The 18,096-nt window shown below is 45.3% G+C and overlaps 1 protein-coding gene across 2 annotated transcripts in view; it reads right to left on the reverse strand.

Annotated features, from left to right (window-relative positions):
* The window catches only part of LOC309359496 (transmembrane protein 132C-like), a 245,810-nt gene that overhangs the window by 44,397 nt on the left and 183,317 nt on the right, over positions 1-18,096 (reverse strand). The gene's annotated exons all lie outside the window — the stretch shown is intronic.

Genomic DNA, 18,096 nt, shown 5'->3' on the forward strand with positions numbered 1-18,096 from the left:
AGATCAGAACAAACACCCGAAGAAGACCAGCTATAAGCTACCTTCCACATAAGCTTTGTGCTTCTAAATCAGGATGAATGCTCAATAAATAGGTCATCCAGAGGCAGTGGAAGGAGAATATTATTGGCTGGTGACTGTTTCCCATTTCATAGGGAAATTTTACAGCGAGGTGGGAGAATTTTAAACTGGCGAGGTTCTTTTTCATTTTTGTTTCATGCCAAGCTTGTCAAGAAAGTTTTGTTCTGTTTCTTGAGTGCTGGAAAATGCTGGCTGATCTCCTTCTCTTTCTCTCTCTCTCTCTCTCTCTCTCTCTCTCTCTCTCTCTCTCTCTCTCTCTCTCTCTCTCTCATTGTTGTCAAGAGGCATTCTGTGTATGAAAACTGAAAGTCACTTGGAGGGCTGTCAGTTTGCTGGGGTGGGAAGCACTGGGTTGTTTTTCCGCCTGGACCTTTGCCAGCCATTTGCTTCTTAGCATTCACGCTTGTTGTGCAAGAGAAGTTGCACTCCATTAGAGGATGAGGCAGAGGGTAATGGGGAGGCAGTGCTGAGTACCTTGTTCCAATGAAGACTAATGATCAGCACTTCTCCCATCCTTTGCTCTCTGGGTTCATCTATAAAATTAGCTCTGGTGAGTGGAGCCTGCAACAAAATATTGTATCATCTATGCACCTACTAAGGTCCCATCTTCACTATACGTTTAAAGCAGTATATTGCCACATTAACGAGTCACGGCTTCCTCCAAAGAATACCAGGAGCTGTGTGTTATAGGTGCTGAGAGTTGTTCGGAGACCCCTATTTACCCCACAGAGATAAAATTCCCAGAATTCCCTGAGAAGAGGGATTGGCAGTTAAACCACTCTGAGAATTACAGCTTGGCGAGTGGGCGAGGGGGTCTCCTAAGATCTCACAGCACCCTTAGTAAAGTACCATTCTCAGGATTATTTGGGGAAAGCCATTGCTATTTAAAGTGGAATGAGACTGCTCTAAATGTGCAGCACAGATGGAGCCATTATCACAGTTCTGTGACACATCCCAGCCAGGTAAAAACACTCAAGGAGTCTTATAAGAGACATGGCCTGGGGAAAGTAGGTGTGGCTTGGGGAAGAGTCTGGAGGGCCAAATGAAGAGTCTGGAGGGGGAACGTTGTGGTGCAGGCTGGAGGTCCCTACCCCAGTGCTAGAGACATCCAGTCCCCTGCAGATATTCACTTCCCTGTACATAATGAATGAGCTCTAGCTACTGCTTCAAGATGAACTTTGATGCTATCAAGAAGGAAATCTAGCCATCGCTTTTGGAAACAGCTATTGTGGGAGGGACCCATGCTATGTCCACAAAATCTAAGATTTTTTTAAAGAGAGAGAGAGAGGCAATCTGTCCTGTGCAGTTTGAGTCTCATCCCTTTTAAAACCAAAATTAAAAATGCAGCAACGTTATGTACTCGGCCCTATGGCTACGATAACTTATTTATTTGCTAATTTACTTAGCAGAGATGGTATAATAGCTGTGATCAACAGAGAGCAGCAGTGTAACAAAATGCATGAATATTTTATCTAAAAACATACATTTGTGCACACAGCTGGTGTGGAAGCGTGCCCAGTGGGGGCTGGGTAGGGGACTTCAGCAGTAATGGATACAACCCAGATTCTGTAAGATAGCAACTTCCTTCCCAATGCAGATTTTTTCCAGGGTATCAGCAACTCCCAGCCCCCATGTTTACAAAAGCAAAGCTTTTAGTCTACAAGGTTGTTGTTGATGGAAATACTAAAAATCTGTCTCTGCACAGAAGCATAGCTTCAGACTAGAGTGTAGAGGGGCTCATAACATCATCATCAACAACAACACCACCAGCAATGTATGCATTTCATCCCTAATAATAATAATCATTTTATTTATATCCCGCCCATCTGGCTGGGTTTCCCCAGCCACTCTGGGTGGCTTACAGCATATATAAAACCACAACAAAACATCAAACATTAACAGATAGGTAGCCGTGTTGGTCTGCCATAGTCAAAACAAAAACAAAATCCTTCCAGTAGCATCTTAAAGACCAACTAAGTTAGTTCTTGGTATGAGCTTTCGTGTGCATGCACACTTCTTCAGATACACTGAAACAGAAGTTTCCAGACCCTTCTATATAGTGAGAAGGTGGGGAGGGGTATTACTCAGAAGGGTGGTGGGAATGGGTGATTAGCAGATAGCTGTGATGAGCCTGTTGACGACTCTTAACGACTGCAATAGGTCTTACAGGAAAGAGCAAGGGGTGAGAAGGTGAAAAATGGCTTTGCCATGTATAATGAGATAAGAATCCAATGTCTTTGTTCAGACCAGGTCTCTGGTGATAAGTTGCAATTCAGCAGCTTCTCTTTCCAGTCTATTTCTGAAATTCCTTTGTAGTAAAACAGCTACTTTGAGATCTTGTATAGAATGTCCTGGGAGATTGAAGTGTTCTCCTACTGGTTTCTCTGTCTTGTGATTCCTGATGTCCTATTTATGTCTGTTTATTCTTTGGCGTAAGGTCTGGCCTGTTTGTCTAATATAGAGAGCTGAAGGACACTGTTGGCATTTGATGGCATACACAATGTTAGACGATGAGCAATTAAATAGTCCCGAGATGGTATGTGTGATGTTGTTGGGGCCAGTAATGGTGTTGTCCGGGTGTATGTGGCAGCAAAGTTGGCATCTGGGTTTATTGCAGGCTCTGGTGCCAGTGTCCGTGTTAGGTCTGGTTGTAGTATTATTGTGGGTTAGGAGTTGTTTAAGATTGGGTGGCTGTCTGTAGGCAATGAAAGGTCTTCCTCCCAGAGCTTGAGAAAGAGAACTGTCATTGTCCAGGAGAGGTTGTAGATCTCTGATGATGCGTTGTACTGTTTTAACTTGGGAGCTGTATGTGATGACTAGAGGTGCTCTGTTATTTTCTTTTTTGGGTTTGTCCTGCAGCAAGTTCTCTCTGGGTATCAGTCTGGCTCTGTTGATCTGTTGTCTAACTTCATCTGCTGGGTATTTTAGTTCTAAAAAGGTGAGAGTCTCTGTCTGTAGAATTGGAACAGATGCGGCTGTAACGTAGTGCCTGGCTATATACAATGGACTGTTTGGTATGTTTGGGATGGTAGCTAGAGGCATGTAGATATGTTTGTCGGTCAGTTGGTTTACGGTATAAGGTGGTGTCTATGCGCCCATCCTGTATCTTTATAGTAGTGTCCAAAAATGTATTTCTTGCATAGATTGATTCATTGTTAGGTTGATTGTGGGGTGAAAATCATTGAATTTCTGGTGGAAGGTGTCCAGGGTCTGTTGACCATGTGTCCAGATGATAAAAATATCATCAATGTATCGCAGGTACAAGAGAGGTTTGAGTGGGTAGGAGTTTAGGAAACATTGTTCTAAATCTGCCATGAAGATGTTGGCATACTGTGGGGCCATGCGGGTGCCCATTGCTGTGCCGCTGATCTGAAGGAACAGGTCAACACTGAATTTGAACTTTCCAATACCGCCTTTTACATAAACTTGGACTCAGACCCCACACAAGAATACAAAAAATAACTGAACAAGATTGTTAAGGAGCTACCCCCACACATCCAAGAACAGATCCTCACTAACACACCAACAGAACCTCGACCAGGAACTTTCTATCTTCTACCTAAAATACACAAACCAGGAAATCCAGGACGCCCCATCATTTCAGGTATTGGCACTATTACAGTGGGTGTCTCCGTTTATATGGACTCTGTTCTGAAACCATATGCCATCAGTGCTCCCAGCTATGTACGTGACACCACAGATTTGCACGAGCAACCCCATATAACCATTACAGCAGGGAACCCATTGGTAGGTGGGGCCAGAGCCAATGACAACCAGGCAAATTAATTCTAGCGCTGTCCTCATCCTCCTCACTGCTAGTGTTACCAGGGCCGTCTTTTTTTTTTTAATTAATTAAATTTTCCATTTTAACAATCCAATCAAATCACATTAAATATTCCAAATTATACAAATACATATCATATAGTCCAAATATTCTGCCAAATTATAAATTTTTATTGGGACTTCCCATGCTTCAAGTTCGGGTGGGCTCTGATCATCTTGTGTCTCTACTGCCTTGAGTTCCTTTAAATCTTCCTGTTGTTAACCTTCTACCAGGGCCATCTTAAGCATAAGCGGCGCATGGGTGCGAAGATCCGCTGACACCACGCTCAGGAAAAGAAAACTGGAAACATGAGGAGCAATAAACCAGCCCGAGGCATCAGCGTTGGCGACTGAGCAAAGCCAGGCACCTTATGGTGTGAGCAGCTTGCACTGGGCGGGCCTCTCCATGGCCCTACGGCAATCCCAGGCGTGCAGGAGGATGGAGCCGGCCAGCCATCTCAGCATCTCGCTGGCTCGCTCACCCCCGAACCTGCAGTGCAGAGCTACCTGCAGCAGAAGAGCCTGCCGCGGCGCTCTGACCGATGGCTGGGCTCTTCTCTGGACTCCAATTCTTGGGCTCCGGACTCTTGGCCTGGCACCCTGGGAGCATGGCGCCTGGGTGCCCCGCACCCCTGGTGCCTATGGTTAAGATGGCCCTGAGTGTTACAAAGGCAACAGAGAAGCTAATGAAAAAGGAAACTGACAGCCAGAATCATCCCATAGGCTGAATGTAGACAGAATGAGGCCTTGAATGAAGACTGACTGAGCTTTGTGGGACAGTGCCCCATTCATCCTAATAGACCAGCCCCAACTGCATACAAGTTTAAAAATACAAAACACACGAGGAAAGGGGAGTGGAGCAAAAAGGTAGAAGAGGAAGATCTGATTCTTCTAGACCAGAATAAGGTTGTGAGCTGTTAATTGGGCTTTTATATTCATTTGGGACCGGGCTGCCCTTACCTTGCTCGTCAGACCAAAGAAATGTCCCACTGAACCCAGGTCAAAGGCCCATCTAGTCAATCATCCTATTCTAACAGTGTCCAACCAGATGCCTTTGGAGAAGACCTGAATGCAATGGAAAAGGTTTTTCAATGGTTTTTCAATGGTTTTATTTTAGGTTAAATCGTACTGTTCTAACAACCTTATGGTTGGTTTTTTTTAACAATCCTGGGCTCCGTTGAGGGGAAAGTCAGGATATAAATTAAAGAAACTAGCAAACTATTAAGGACCATAGTTCAGTGGTAGAGTCCCTGCTTTGTATGCAGAAGGTCCATGGTTCAGTTCCCAGCATCTGCTACAGCTTGGGCTGGAAAAGGACTCCTGGGATGTACTGCAGACAAGAACATGCTAGATGGTTCAATCAATGGCTTGACTTGATCCCTGGATAAGGGATTAAGAAACAAGGCCCTTGTTTCTTTCTCTTTCCTCTCCCTCTCTCCCCACATACTCTAGGGCAAGAGTGTTATCAAATAAATAATTTAAAAACACACCAACCTCTGCCCCCACCTCTGCATTGCACATTAAGTTATTTCTACCACCGCACTGGGGGGTTTCCGGCTTGTTTTAACTTTGCAGAATAAGAGGATAGGAGTTTATTAAGGGTGCGCCTTTCGCCTTGTAACGGGAGGAATGCATCCTGCAGACATCTCTCCAGCTCTTCAATTTTTTAGCAAGAGGTGCTGGGGAATGACGCTTGAGCACTTGGGCATCTACTTGCGGGTTTTATTTTCAGAATCCAATTTTGAGAGAGAAAGCAGCCCAAGTGAAAGTTGCCTACCCCAGCTCCCTCCTATATATATATATATATATATATATATATATAGAAATAACAAAAGTAAAATCTCAGTTTAATTTAGTCCATTTGGCAAGTCTGCAGGGAGACATTACCACCGGCTCTCACCTCATTTTGGAGGCACCTCTTTAATTTTTGATAAGCACTAGTAATAACACAGGCACTTGATCATGCGGCAGAGAGAAATGTGATGGTGAAGCAGCCATAAAAATGCCAACAAAGGGGGTGGAGGCAGGGGGAGCAGAGGAGTAACTTCACAATCAGTGCACCCATTTGCTCTCTCTCTTTTTCTTCCAAGGAAACTTTTTTTTGGTCAAAACAGAACAGCAAACTCCTTATTTTATGGATTGAGTAGCACTGGAGGCTGATATGCTTGGGCAAACAGGGTTCTGCCAACATCAAAGCTCAACCTGTCCTCAGCCAGCTTTCACCTACCTAACTCCTTACAACGAGATGTAAAGGGCATCGTTTTCCATTCCACCCTGTAGTTGACACATGCCACATTGTTTCTGTGCCACTGCAGGTCATCTTCCACACACAAAAGCCTGCATTTTTTTCATTGCTTTTCACTGTAGTGAGATTAAGCAATTTACATATCTTTTAAAATTATCATTGAGATGCAAAATCAAGCATAGAACAGAATTATAGCGGAAAACAGGTATGAAATATCAACATGAAGACAAAAAGGGGGCTAGAAACATCAGTAATACATTCAAGACTTTTGAGATAATAGAAATTACAACAAGTCTATTAAAACAAAAGCAACCATAGACGTGGATGTTTTCCCAGGTAGATGAGCTGCATTTTTTACCAAAACCTTTGTTTGTGAAGCTCTACATGTATTCATGATTTATTATATTATCCACATCCATTTATAGACCTCGAGAGGTCAAAAAAGTAAGAACAAATTTCTTCTTGTTTGGTATGATTTTACTGTCTATGTTAATAATGCAGAACATAACCAGTAATTTACACAATGCACATAATTAATTATGTAAATTACATGTTACATTGTCATTACGTGATGCAAAAGGGGGGTGGTGGTGGCAGCCATCATCAATTACATTTCGTTTGCAGATGGAAAGCAAAAAAAGTGAATGCTGCTCATATTTGCTGCATTGATTTCCATTTTAGACATGGAACAAGTAAGTGAGCATGGCCAATTCCCATTTCCATCAGAATTCTCTGACTTGCCTGCTCTTCACTTAGGACCAACGCAGGAGCTGAAATGGTTTACCAGCATTGCCTTTGTAGAATTCAGCAGGGAGGGAAATGGGGTTCAAACCAGAATTAGTTGGATTCACCTGCTGTTGACTCTGGCTCCCCTTGGCATTGGCTCCTTCTCCAGCTACTGTCGGCCTGCCTGCCTTCCGCCCTTCCCATCTCAAGGGGCACCATCCTCCACAGTTAAGAAGTGCAGGGAATTTCTCAACATGGAGTAAGGTAAAGGTAAAGGGGCCCCTGACCATTAGGTCCAGTCGTGACCGACTCTGGGGTTGCGGCGCTCATCTCACTTTATTGGCCGAGGAAGCCAGTATACAGCTTCCGGGTCATGTAGCCAGCATGACTAATCCGCTTTTGGAGAACCAGAGCAGCACACAGAAATACCATTTACCTTCCCACCGGAGTGGTACCTATTTATCTACTTGCACTTTGACGTGCTTTCGAACTGCTAGGTTGGCAGGAGCAGGGACCAAGCAACAGGAGCTCACCCTGTCATGGGGATTCGAACCACCAACCTTCTGATCAGCAAGTCCTAGGCTCTGTGGTTTAACCCACAGTGCTACCAGAGTACATTTAAGCCTTCCCCACCGTGTGACCGTTCACTTGTTTTGGACTGCAACTCCCACCAGCCCCAGGCACTGCATGGCCAGAGTCAGGGGTGATGGGGGTTGTGGTCTAGGTTGGGGGAATCTGAGGCATCCAACAGCAGTGGCTTTCATGCTGTGGCTTCCCTTCTCCAGCAATGAATGAGAAGATAAATGGCACTCATAGGTTATGAAAGGGAAGATGAACATGCTGGTGAAATTCTTATGGATGGGATGCATGGTTTTTGCTGGCTGCTTTTAAGGTGGCCAAGAGATGTTTGTGGATACATTTCCTTGCATTCTAAAATCCTCTTTTTGGTGGTCTGCTGGGGAACCTTTTCAGCCTGAGGGACACCTTTCTTTCTGGGCAAGCTTCCAAGGGCAGTCGGGGGCAGGAACAGAGGCAAAAGTGGGTGGAACAATGTGATATTACTTTTGCACATGCTATGTTTCCTCCATGGAGGGAAACAGAGGCATTATTAGAGTTCAGGGCTGCATTCCAGACAGGCAAAAGCCCTTAGGGTACAGAGCAGGGCCAGTGGAGTTTGTGGCCTGGGGAGGGGCTCAAGGACCAGATGGGGGGGCTTACAGGGCCACATTTGGCCCCTGGACCTCAGGTTTCCTTTCCCCGGTCTGCCCTCTGCAGTTTCTTGGATGCCTGAATTCTCTGGAATCTGCACAACATCCAACATAGAGGGAAAAGGCAGGACAGAATATAGGTAGAGCCTTTCTCTTCCATGTGCTTATTTTGCATGTGAAATGTTTTAAAAACCGAAAAGGTGATCATTCAAAAATGCTTTAGTGAAAAGAGTTCTTTTGTCCACTTTTGCTGCATGTTGAAGGCTCAGCCATCCTGTTTGAGAAAGGTTGGCTTGCATTCGCCCAGAGTTCTCACAAAACACAGTGAATCCTCATTTTGTTACAGCCTCCTCGGAAGACGGAGGACAGCATCCCTCAAAATGCCAATACTGATACTTGGTATTCGATAGACATCAGCTCGTACAAACTGCAGGGTAACCATTTTTCACTAATAGGGGATTTCAGAAGGCTTACGAGTGTAATAAATTGCAATGCAAGAGCATTTATTATTGTTTGGGGAGGTAACAAATCCTGCAAAAGGGACAATCAGGCTGATAAAGCAGGGAGGGGAAACCGGGGAGAACTCAGACTTGAGGAGTCCAGATTAAAATTAATGCTGCCAATCCTCTCCTTTCCATTTCATTTGCTAAAGTTTCCGTTCTCTCCAGCGTGCCATTGCAGACGCTAACAATTGTAGCGTGACAGCACTCACAATGTGCAGTGGGCTTCAGTTGTTAATGCCTTTTGCAATGTTACTGAAAAGAGGTGGCATGGATTTTCAAGGGCTCGGCCTGTATCAGGGATGCAGAACCTGGGGCCTTCCAGATGTTGTTGGACTCCTATCAGCTCTAGCCAGTATGGCCAGTGCTCAGGCATAATAGGATTGATGGTCCAACATTTGGAAGAGTGCCAGCACATTCTCAAAGCAATCTAACTTAGTCTCATAAAACACATCCTTTTTAGCCTAGACCATGTCTATTGTGGTCTGTGACCAAACATGACGACCAATGCTGATTTGGAATTCACTGGTATGCAAAATTAACCAAACTTTTTTAAGAATTGGAATCTGACATCGGAATCTCTCTGATGAGGCAGACATTGACATTGACATTGACACTGGAATCTCTCAAAGACTTCACATTTCAATGCCAACCTCAACCGGTCCTACCTATTTTCTTTTAAATCCATCATGACAGCCATCAAAATGCTAAAATCTACCATCTAAAACGGAGACTATGACATGTAGGGGAGCAGATCAATGAAGAGTTCTCAGCAAGTTAAAGTGAAGGTTCCTATGAAAAGAAAACCCTTTTCAGAGCTGTAGGAAGCTGCCTAGTCAAGAGAGAAAGAAGAGGAGACAGCAGTAAAAATATACAGTATGGACATTGTCCAGGCCAAGTGACAATCTGACCAGGAAGACTTTGAAGGCCTTCTAGGTCAAGCAAAACCCATGACCAGCTGATGTGGCAAAAGTCCTTTTCTGCTCATGAATGCTCTTCACGTTGGCAGAACTTCACAGGTCCATGGGTTCCAATTCAAGCTTCAGCAGCTCTCATGAAAGATGTTCCAAATATTGCCACCTTAATTTTTTAAGTGCATTTCAAAGATGTCAGTGGGGCAGTTTGGCAATTTTAGACTCTGGATTTCACAGGCTTACTGGGATGGGGAGGTCACTCTCGAAACAGACGGATGGCAGCTGGGATGTCAGGGGGATGTTGGAGGAGAAGCTCCCCTCCCCCTCATTATTTCCAATGAAAATATTTCTAATCTGGCATTTTTTCAATCTCTCCCCTGCATTTTCAATGTTTCCCCCCCAAAATGGGAGCAGCCAACCAGCAAGACAAAGACAAAGTGGGGGGGGGGATTATTTGTCAGATCTCTCCTGATTCCTGATTTGCCAACCAGTAAAGCAGAAACAAGGAAATAAGAAAGTATTGATGTTCGGATAACTGAATATGCTGTGTTTATACTGAGGTTTGGGCATAATTCTTTACGTGCAGATGAGTGAATTTTTGCATAGTGAATTGGCAGAGAGCAGGACCTGCATGTACTAATATCACTGCAAACAAAACCTGTCTGATACTAAAATACCTTTGTGCATCAAGAAACAGTCATAATTTAAATAACACTACACACCAATGAACAACAACAACAATCCAGATAATAAATGCTACTGAATAGGAACCAGCAAATACTGTCCAACACACAAAAACTAAAAAACACACACCATTGTACACCAGTGACCAAACAGTGTAACTGACTATCACCAAATATCAGATTCTGGGAATATTCAGTGAATATTCAGAGAATATTCCAATATTCCAAAAAGGAAGGTGCAGGTGAGAAAGTTGCTGGGGTCCCTTGAAGTACTATGCAGTTATTCTTCTGACAAGGTGTTTGTTTCAGAGAGCCAGAAGTCCAAATGCTACTTTTTGATGCTGTTTCAAAAGCCTTAAACATTTCTTGCTGAGTGTTCCAGGAAGCAGTCAAGCAGTAGGCTGCTGAGAAGCACCTTGGTTCTGCCAAGCGGTAATTAATGAGGTCCTTAAGGGGTTTGTATGATGACAGCAGAAACAACAAATAAATAAATAAATAAATAAATAAATAAATAAATAATAAATGCACTAATGAGAAAGAACACTTTATCATAATGGAAGGTAATGACTGAGGGCAGGATGATAAATTCACTGGGAATTTTTTAAGCCTCAGCAACATAATGAGTTACCTCCAAGGATTTAACAAATAAATATTATTTTTTTAAGAAGGAAAAGAAACAACCCTCTAAAGCTTTTCACTTTCACTTTGTTATCTGACACGTTTTGCCTTGCTCGGCTCTTTGGTTTACAATTCATTATCTAGACAAATTCTCATCACCAAGGATGTTTGGTCATTATGTCATTATGGATATTTCCTTGCCGTGACTCTCAACAGCTCAGCATCAGAAACTACTGTAGGAAGGAAGAATGGGAGGAGGGAATCAGAAGTGAAGACGAAAGGATGTCAGGTGGGCTGGGTTTTTGCCTTCTGTGTGGTGGCACCCACTTTTTGGAATTCCCTCCCATTAAGTATTAGACAGGCTCCATCTCTGTTGTCTTGTGGGCAGCTGAAGACCTTCCTCTTTCAACAAGCCTTTTAATCAGAGATCTTTCCCTGTCTGCATCTGCAGTTGAATTGTTTTTAAGATAGAATCATAGAATTGTAGAGTTGGAAGGGACCACAAGGGTCATCTAGTCCAATGCCCTCCAATGCAGGAATCTTTCATCCAACATAGGGCTCAAACCCATGACCGCAAGATTAAGAGTCTACTGACTGCTCTACTGACTGAGCTATCTTTTAAATAAGTTTTTATTGTTTTATTGCTTGCGTTTTTGCTGCCCTGGGCTCAGTTGGAAGGAAAGGTGAGATATAAGTGAAGTCAATCAATCAATCAATCAATCAATCAGTCAATCAGTATCCAGGACTTCCTCTGTAAGCACAGAAAAATGACCCACCATCCTGACTGGGTCACTTGCTGTTCTGGTGATGATGTAATTGCCATGTATTAGTGAAGCCTTCCCCAAACTTCACTCTAGAGCTGGGTTCTTCAATCTTGGTTTTTCAGATGTTGCTTGACTTAAACTCCCACCAGCCCCAGCCAACACGGAGAATGGTCATGGCTGATGGGAGTTGTAATCCAGCATCACTTGGGGGTCGAATGTTGAAGAGCACTGCTCTAGATGTTCTTGGGGCTCCAACTCTCATCAGCCCCAGCCAGCAGGGTCAACGGTCAGGGATGATGGGCATTGGAGTTCAGTGACGGCTTCAGGGCTTGGGGAAGGCTGTACCAGTGTACAGTGGTGCCCCGCAAGACGAATGCCTCGCAAGACGAAAAACCTGCAAGACGAAAGGGTTTTTCGGTTTTTGCGACGCTTCGCTAGACGATTTTCCCTATGGGCTTGCATCGCAAGACGAAAGCCCATAGGGAAATCTCGGGGACCTTTTTTTAAATGCTGGCGGTGGGGAGCAAAGCCTTTCCCCCCCCCCCTCCGGACTTCAGAAGAGGTCCAGGAAGGCCGGCGGGGGCAAAAGGCTTTGCTCCCCACCGCCAGCATTTTAAAAGCGGTCCGGGATAGCAGGGAAGCGCTTCCCGCTATCCCGGACAGCTTTTGAAGGCAGGCGGGGGGAGCAAAGACTTTTGCCCCCCGCCCGCCTTGGGAAGAGGTCCTGGTCCTGGACCTCTTCCCAAGGCGGGCGGGGGGCAAAAATCTTTGCTCCCCCCTGCCTGCCTTTCCGGGAGAGCGGAAAAGGCAGCGCTGCCTTCTCGCTCTCCCGGAAAGGCAGGCAGGGGGGAGCAAAGACTTTTGCCCCCTGCCCGCCTTCGGAAGAGGACCTCTTCCCAAGGCGAGTGGGGGGCAAAAGTCTTTGCCCCCCCTGCCTGCCTAACCGGGGGCTTTTAAATCGCCACGGGACTGTCCGGGGTGATTTAAAAGCCCCCGGAAGGTCCTGGACCTCTTCCCAAGGCGGGCGGGGGGCAAAAGTCTTTGCTCCCCCCCGCCTGCCTTCAAAAGCCGTCCGGGGGCTTTTAAATCACCCCGGACAGTCCCGGGGCAATTTAAAAGCCCCCGGTTAGGCAGGCAGGGGGGGCAAAGACTTTTAAATCGCCCCAGGACAGCTGAGAAATCGCCCACCAGCATTTTAAGATCGCCCAGGGACAGCGAAGGACTTTTCTGCTGTCCGTGGGCGATCTTAAAATGCTGGTGGGCGGCAGCAAAGGCTTCGCTGCCGCCCGCCAGCATTTTAAAAGTCCCCGGGACTGTCCCGGGAAGGCAGGCGGGGGGGAAGCAAAGACTTTCGCCCCCGCCAGCCTTCAGAAGAGGTCGGGGGACAGACTGTCTCCAGACCTGGTCTGAAGGCGGTTCGGTTTCCATAGGAACGCATTAATTGATTTTTAATGCATTCCTATGGGAAACCGTGCTTCGCAAGACGAAAAACTCGCAAGACGAAAAGACTTGCGGAATGAATTAATTTCGTCTTGCGAGGCACCACTGTACAAACCTCAGTGGCAGCCTCACTACTTGAAATTTTGTCTAATGCAGTGGATAGTATGTCAGACTAGGAATGGAGACAGCCAGGCTGCAATCCCTGCTTCAGGCATGAAGCTCACTGGGTGATCTTGGACCAGTTACTGTGAGCCTACCTCACAGGGTGGTTATGAAGCCAAAATGTGTGTGTGTGAGAGAGAGATAGTGTGATATATATATATAAACAGACCTTGGATGGTCTGCAAGGATGAGGTATAAATGCAATAAAAATGCCACTTACTGGAAGCTGGGTGGAGGCGGCAAGTATAGTTTGGATAGGTGTCTTCCCATTAGGTCTGAGCATCCTTGGATGTATCTCACATGCATGTCTGTCAGCAGCATCTTGGTCCTCAGACTCTGTAATGCCATGGAATGTGGCCCTTTCCACAATGCTACTAGAAAATTGTTTGAGGAAGGTCTCATTCTGCACAGCAGGTGATCCAAAAGAAAAACAGACTCTCCATGCCCCGGTTATGAAACTGCTCACCCCTTTCACAAATACTTTGAGAAAGGGTCTTCAGAACCATCAAAGTGATGCATCCCTCTGTTGCTAGGTTGTCACAACACAACACGAGGCATGGGTAGGAGAGAGGGAAGAGACCGTCTTTTCCTGGACTGGGCTAGCCTTCTGTGGTCTCCAAAATCTTTGGCAATCCTCCTCCCTAGGGTCCTTTCAGCTGGAGTCACCTGGGATTGAATGTAGAACCTTCTACATGCAAAACATGGACTCCACCACTCTGCTTGCCCACTCAGCTATACTCCCTCCAGCCACAAAATCTTTCACAACCCATAGACATTGCCTTATTTTCACAACTGCCTGCTCTCTTCCTAGAAGTTGGAATAATCATGCACATTCTGTGACATCACTGAAGCTCAGACACTGATGAGGAGGAGATGACAAGCAGTCTTTTTTAAAAAGTGCTTATTACGTATATATGGTTTTGTCTTTTGTATTTCATACTGAAACTCCAGCAAACGGTTTGTGTTCTTTCCATGGAGCCATGAGCTTGTCTTGACTGTCCTCCAGGACTTGACTGTCCTCCAGGAGGATTTTTACAGCATTTCTTCTAAGCCACAGCTTGACAACCAAGAGGTAAAAATTATACTTAAGCCTCAGTATGTAGCGGAAAAGACAGTGATACCATAAGCCAGCCCAGTCAACAGAGCCCCACGGGCAACTTTACAGCTGCTGTAGCAGCATGAGCAGTAGATGCTGGAGAAACTTCAGAATTGGCCAGAATCGAGATGAGCCAGCCTGCTCTCGCCACAGATGCTGCTTGCTTGTGAGCGACATCACGGAGCGATGCTTTTCGATCTGGCGGCTGCCAAGTGCCGCAGCCACCATATGTGCCCACAGTTGCTGCCTTTGCCTGCCAGATCAGAAGGAAGGAGGATAAGGCGAGGGAGCCTTTCTCCCCAGGATGCAAGGAACAACTGTGACAGCTGAGATGTCTGAGCCAGTCTGCAACAGAAACAGGACTGGGAAACTGGAGGCTGAAAAGGTGAGGGATTTTCAGGACTGCTGAGAGCTGCTACTGCTCCACACTGCTGCAAAACAGCTTACATCAGTGAGGTGTGATCAGTTTCCAGCCTGAGGGCCACACACATAGTAACAGTAATAATAATAATAATAATAATAATAATAATAATAATAATGAAATTTTTTTATAGTATTTATACCCCTCCCAGCCACTCTGGTCAGCTTCCAACAAAGTATTAAAATACAGTAGCCTGTTAAACATTAAAAGCTTCCCTAAAGAGAGCTGCCTTCAGCTGTCTTCTAAAAGTCTGGTAGTTGTTCTTCTCTTTGACATCTGGTGGGGGTGCATTCCACAGGGTGGTGCCACTACTGAGAAGGCCCTTTGCCTGGTTCCCTGTAACTTGGCTTCTCACAATGAGGGAACCGCCAGAAGGCCCTCGGCACTGGACCTCAGTGTCCGGGCAGAACGATGGGGGTGGAGATGCTCCTTCAGATATACTGGACCTTCTGGGCAATGTTTTGAGGGGCACATGCCAGTGATGAGTGAGGCCAGAGGCAAAAGTGGGCAGTAGGCTAGTTTTTACACACACTCACACGACCTTCTCCATCCAGGCAAGCAGGAGGCATTCAAGGATACATTCCAGCCTGGCAAAAGTGCTCAGGTTGCAATGAAAGGCTAGAGAGGGGTGTGGCCTAGGGAGAGTTCCAAGGGCCAGAGAGAGAGGCTTGGAGGGCCACATTCAGGCAGTCAAAAAGAGTGTCCCCACCCGAACCGAGATGCAGTCTGTAGTGGTGCCGCCCATTCACCTTAATGAAAATCGACCCAATTCACTCTTCTCTTCTCAAACCAATATACTAATCTTCAAAACTCACACTTCTCCTAATTTTGCCATGCAGTTCTTTAACCCAATGATTTGTAGAATAATGCATATATTAGGGAAACGTGTACATAATAATGCATACATTGGTAAAAATAATTCATAAAAATGCTTTCACACCAAGATACTCATGAATTTACATGAAGACTTAAAATAAATAAATCAGAAATTGTTACGGAAATGTAGGGAACTGTGTGGAAAAATGAGAAACTGAGAGAAAGCAAATTGATCACCCACCTGTACTCAGAGTTCCACTATTTCATTCTACTCTGTTCTAAATTTCCAAAATCTAACTTCGAGGGGAAAACTTGGTACATAACACAGGAGACCTAAATTTTTTAATATAGAGTTGGCAGCACTTAGCTTGCCTGAATGCACAGAGCAATTCTGACTTCTTAGCAGATGGCTGCATCAAACTTTCCCTTTGACTCTATCTTTCTCCCTCTGTCTTACTCTCTCTGTGATTCCGAACAAGGATATTGCCAGGTAATCAGCTCGGCAGGAGATTAACGTTCAAATGAAGAAGAATTTTTTTAAAAGAGCCCGGCTGGAACTGCAAAGCTAAAGAGAAAGCAGGGAGCTTTCCTTTATCTAGTCATATCCTGCTAGCAAAGGCATTTTTTTTTTAACCACTGGCACATTATACACCTGGATTTTATCAGTACGACACATTAGAGCTCCCGCCATGCCTTATCACCAGGCATGGCACAGAAACAGATGCACTCAGCACTAAGAAGGTGTTTCAAAGCACATTTTTAGTAGGTGTCCTCGTACCAGGCTGTTGTCTGATTTTTATCCCCCCCTCTCTTTTTTGGGACCAAGTACTATAAATCGCAATTGACTTTCACCAAGAGAAGTTTCCTGAGCTGCCCATTAACATCAAGTAGTCTGAACTGCTTTTCTTTCTGTAATCTAACTGGGGCCGAGTCAAAGCTATTCACAGTTATTCCACAAACTTTTCCTCCCATCAAAATCACCCCAACTTCTCATCGCAAAGTATTGGAAGACACAAGACCTACCCACTCTGGAAGAATGGCAGATGCAAGTAATGGACTATATGGAAATGGCGGGAATGACTGGCAGAATCCGAGACCAGGGAGAAGAGTTGGTGGAAGAAGATTGGAGGAAATTTAAAATTTATTTACAGAAACATTGTAAAATTTTTGAATGTTGATGACATTGAAATGAACTGAAGGGGCAAAAAACAAGATTGGATTGATAATAGATAAATTAATTGGATATCAATTTGCTGAACAATTTTTTTAAAAGGGATACAAAAAAGGGAGGCGTGAGGAAGTCAGGAAAATAGGTGAATCAAAGATGAGAATTTAAAAAGAGGGATTTTTGTTTTTCTTTTTGTGTATTTTTTGTGTTTTTCTTGTGTTTTTTTCCCCTGTATGTTGTTATTCTTAAAACTTAATAAAATATTATATTAAAAAAACAAAAACAAAATCACCCCAACTTCTTTTTCAACCACTCCCAGCTGCTGCCTAGAATTTTCTGTTTTGCCTGTTTGAACACAATGTCATCACTTGCTCTCACCTGAGTGTGCTCACCCCCAGTAATGTCCCTGTGTAGTCAGAGCTGAATGGCTATGTAGAACTTGCAATGTCTTCCCAGTGCACTGACATGTGGGCAGATGCAGTGGCCTAGCGTGGGTTGCCAGCACCCATTGCAAGGCAAGCATTTCACCACGTAATCCTGTGAATGTTGTATGGGATATCCCCTGGAAGCAACAGGTGGACTCTGCTGCACCCCTGCAGTAACCACTCTTCAGATGGGTCGCCTGCCACCTGCTGGTTCTCTTGTTCACCTTTTCAGCTCTGCGAGCTGCCAGTAGGAGCGGCAACTTGTGCTCTCTGGCAGGCTTGGTGGTGTCCCAGGAGTGCTGGAGCCCCAGCTGCAGCAGGCATAGCAGGGTGGTGGTGGAGAGTAGGTAGAGACACAAAGCACATCCTTTCCTTGACCACCTCTCATTGGCTGTGCAGTGTGAGGGGCTCATGTGAGGTGGGCACTGGCAGGTTCTGGGCATGCCGGCAGCTCTCCTCTCCATGCTCCTGCTGCTGCGTGCATGCCTTGCCCAAGGACACGTGCCAGGAGGGAAGCCCCAGGGAAGGACTGGCACAGGCTGGGGAAAAGTTTGGGCTTTGCCGGGCAGTAATTCTACCCTCTCCAGCCCCAGCCACAAAGCCAAAGGTGCCTCAGAGCTGCTGCCTCCTGGCCACTGAGTGGGAGACAGGAGTCTCGCAAGAAGTCTTGGCACCCAACCCGTGTCCCTGTGGGCCTCTTCAGGAGAGAGAAAGCAGCTTAGACAGCCCACCAGTCCTCTTGCTCACTCATTGAAGGAGCAAGCAGGAGAGAGCGTGGCCGGGCATGGGGCTTTATCTGAAAAGCAGTGCAACAGGTAGAGTTAGGGAAGGGGAGGGGAGGGAGGAGGTGAGAAACGTTGCCTTTTCTTCAGAACAAGTTCTCCATCCCTGCCATAGACATACCATAAAATGCAGACTGGATTCTGACTGGGGGAGAAATCAGGAAAAAAAGCCACAATATCTTAATCCTCTTTTTCTCAAATGTTTCTTTTTAAAACCTTATTTAGTGT

The sequence above is a fragment of the Podarcis melisellensis genome (genome assembly GCF_964234715.1).
Source record: "Podarcis melisellensis genome assembly, chromosome: 16".
Taxonomy (NCBI): domain Eukaryota; kingdom Metazoa; phylum Chordata; class Lepidosauria; order Squamata; family Lacertidae; genus Podarcis; species Podarcis melisellensis.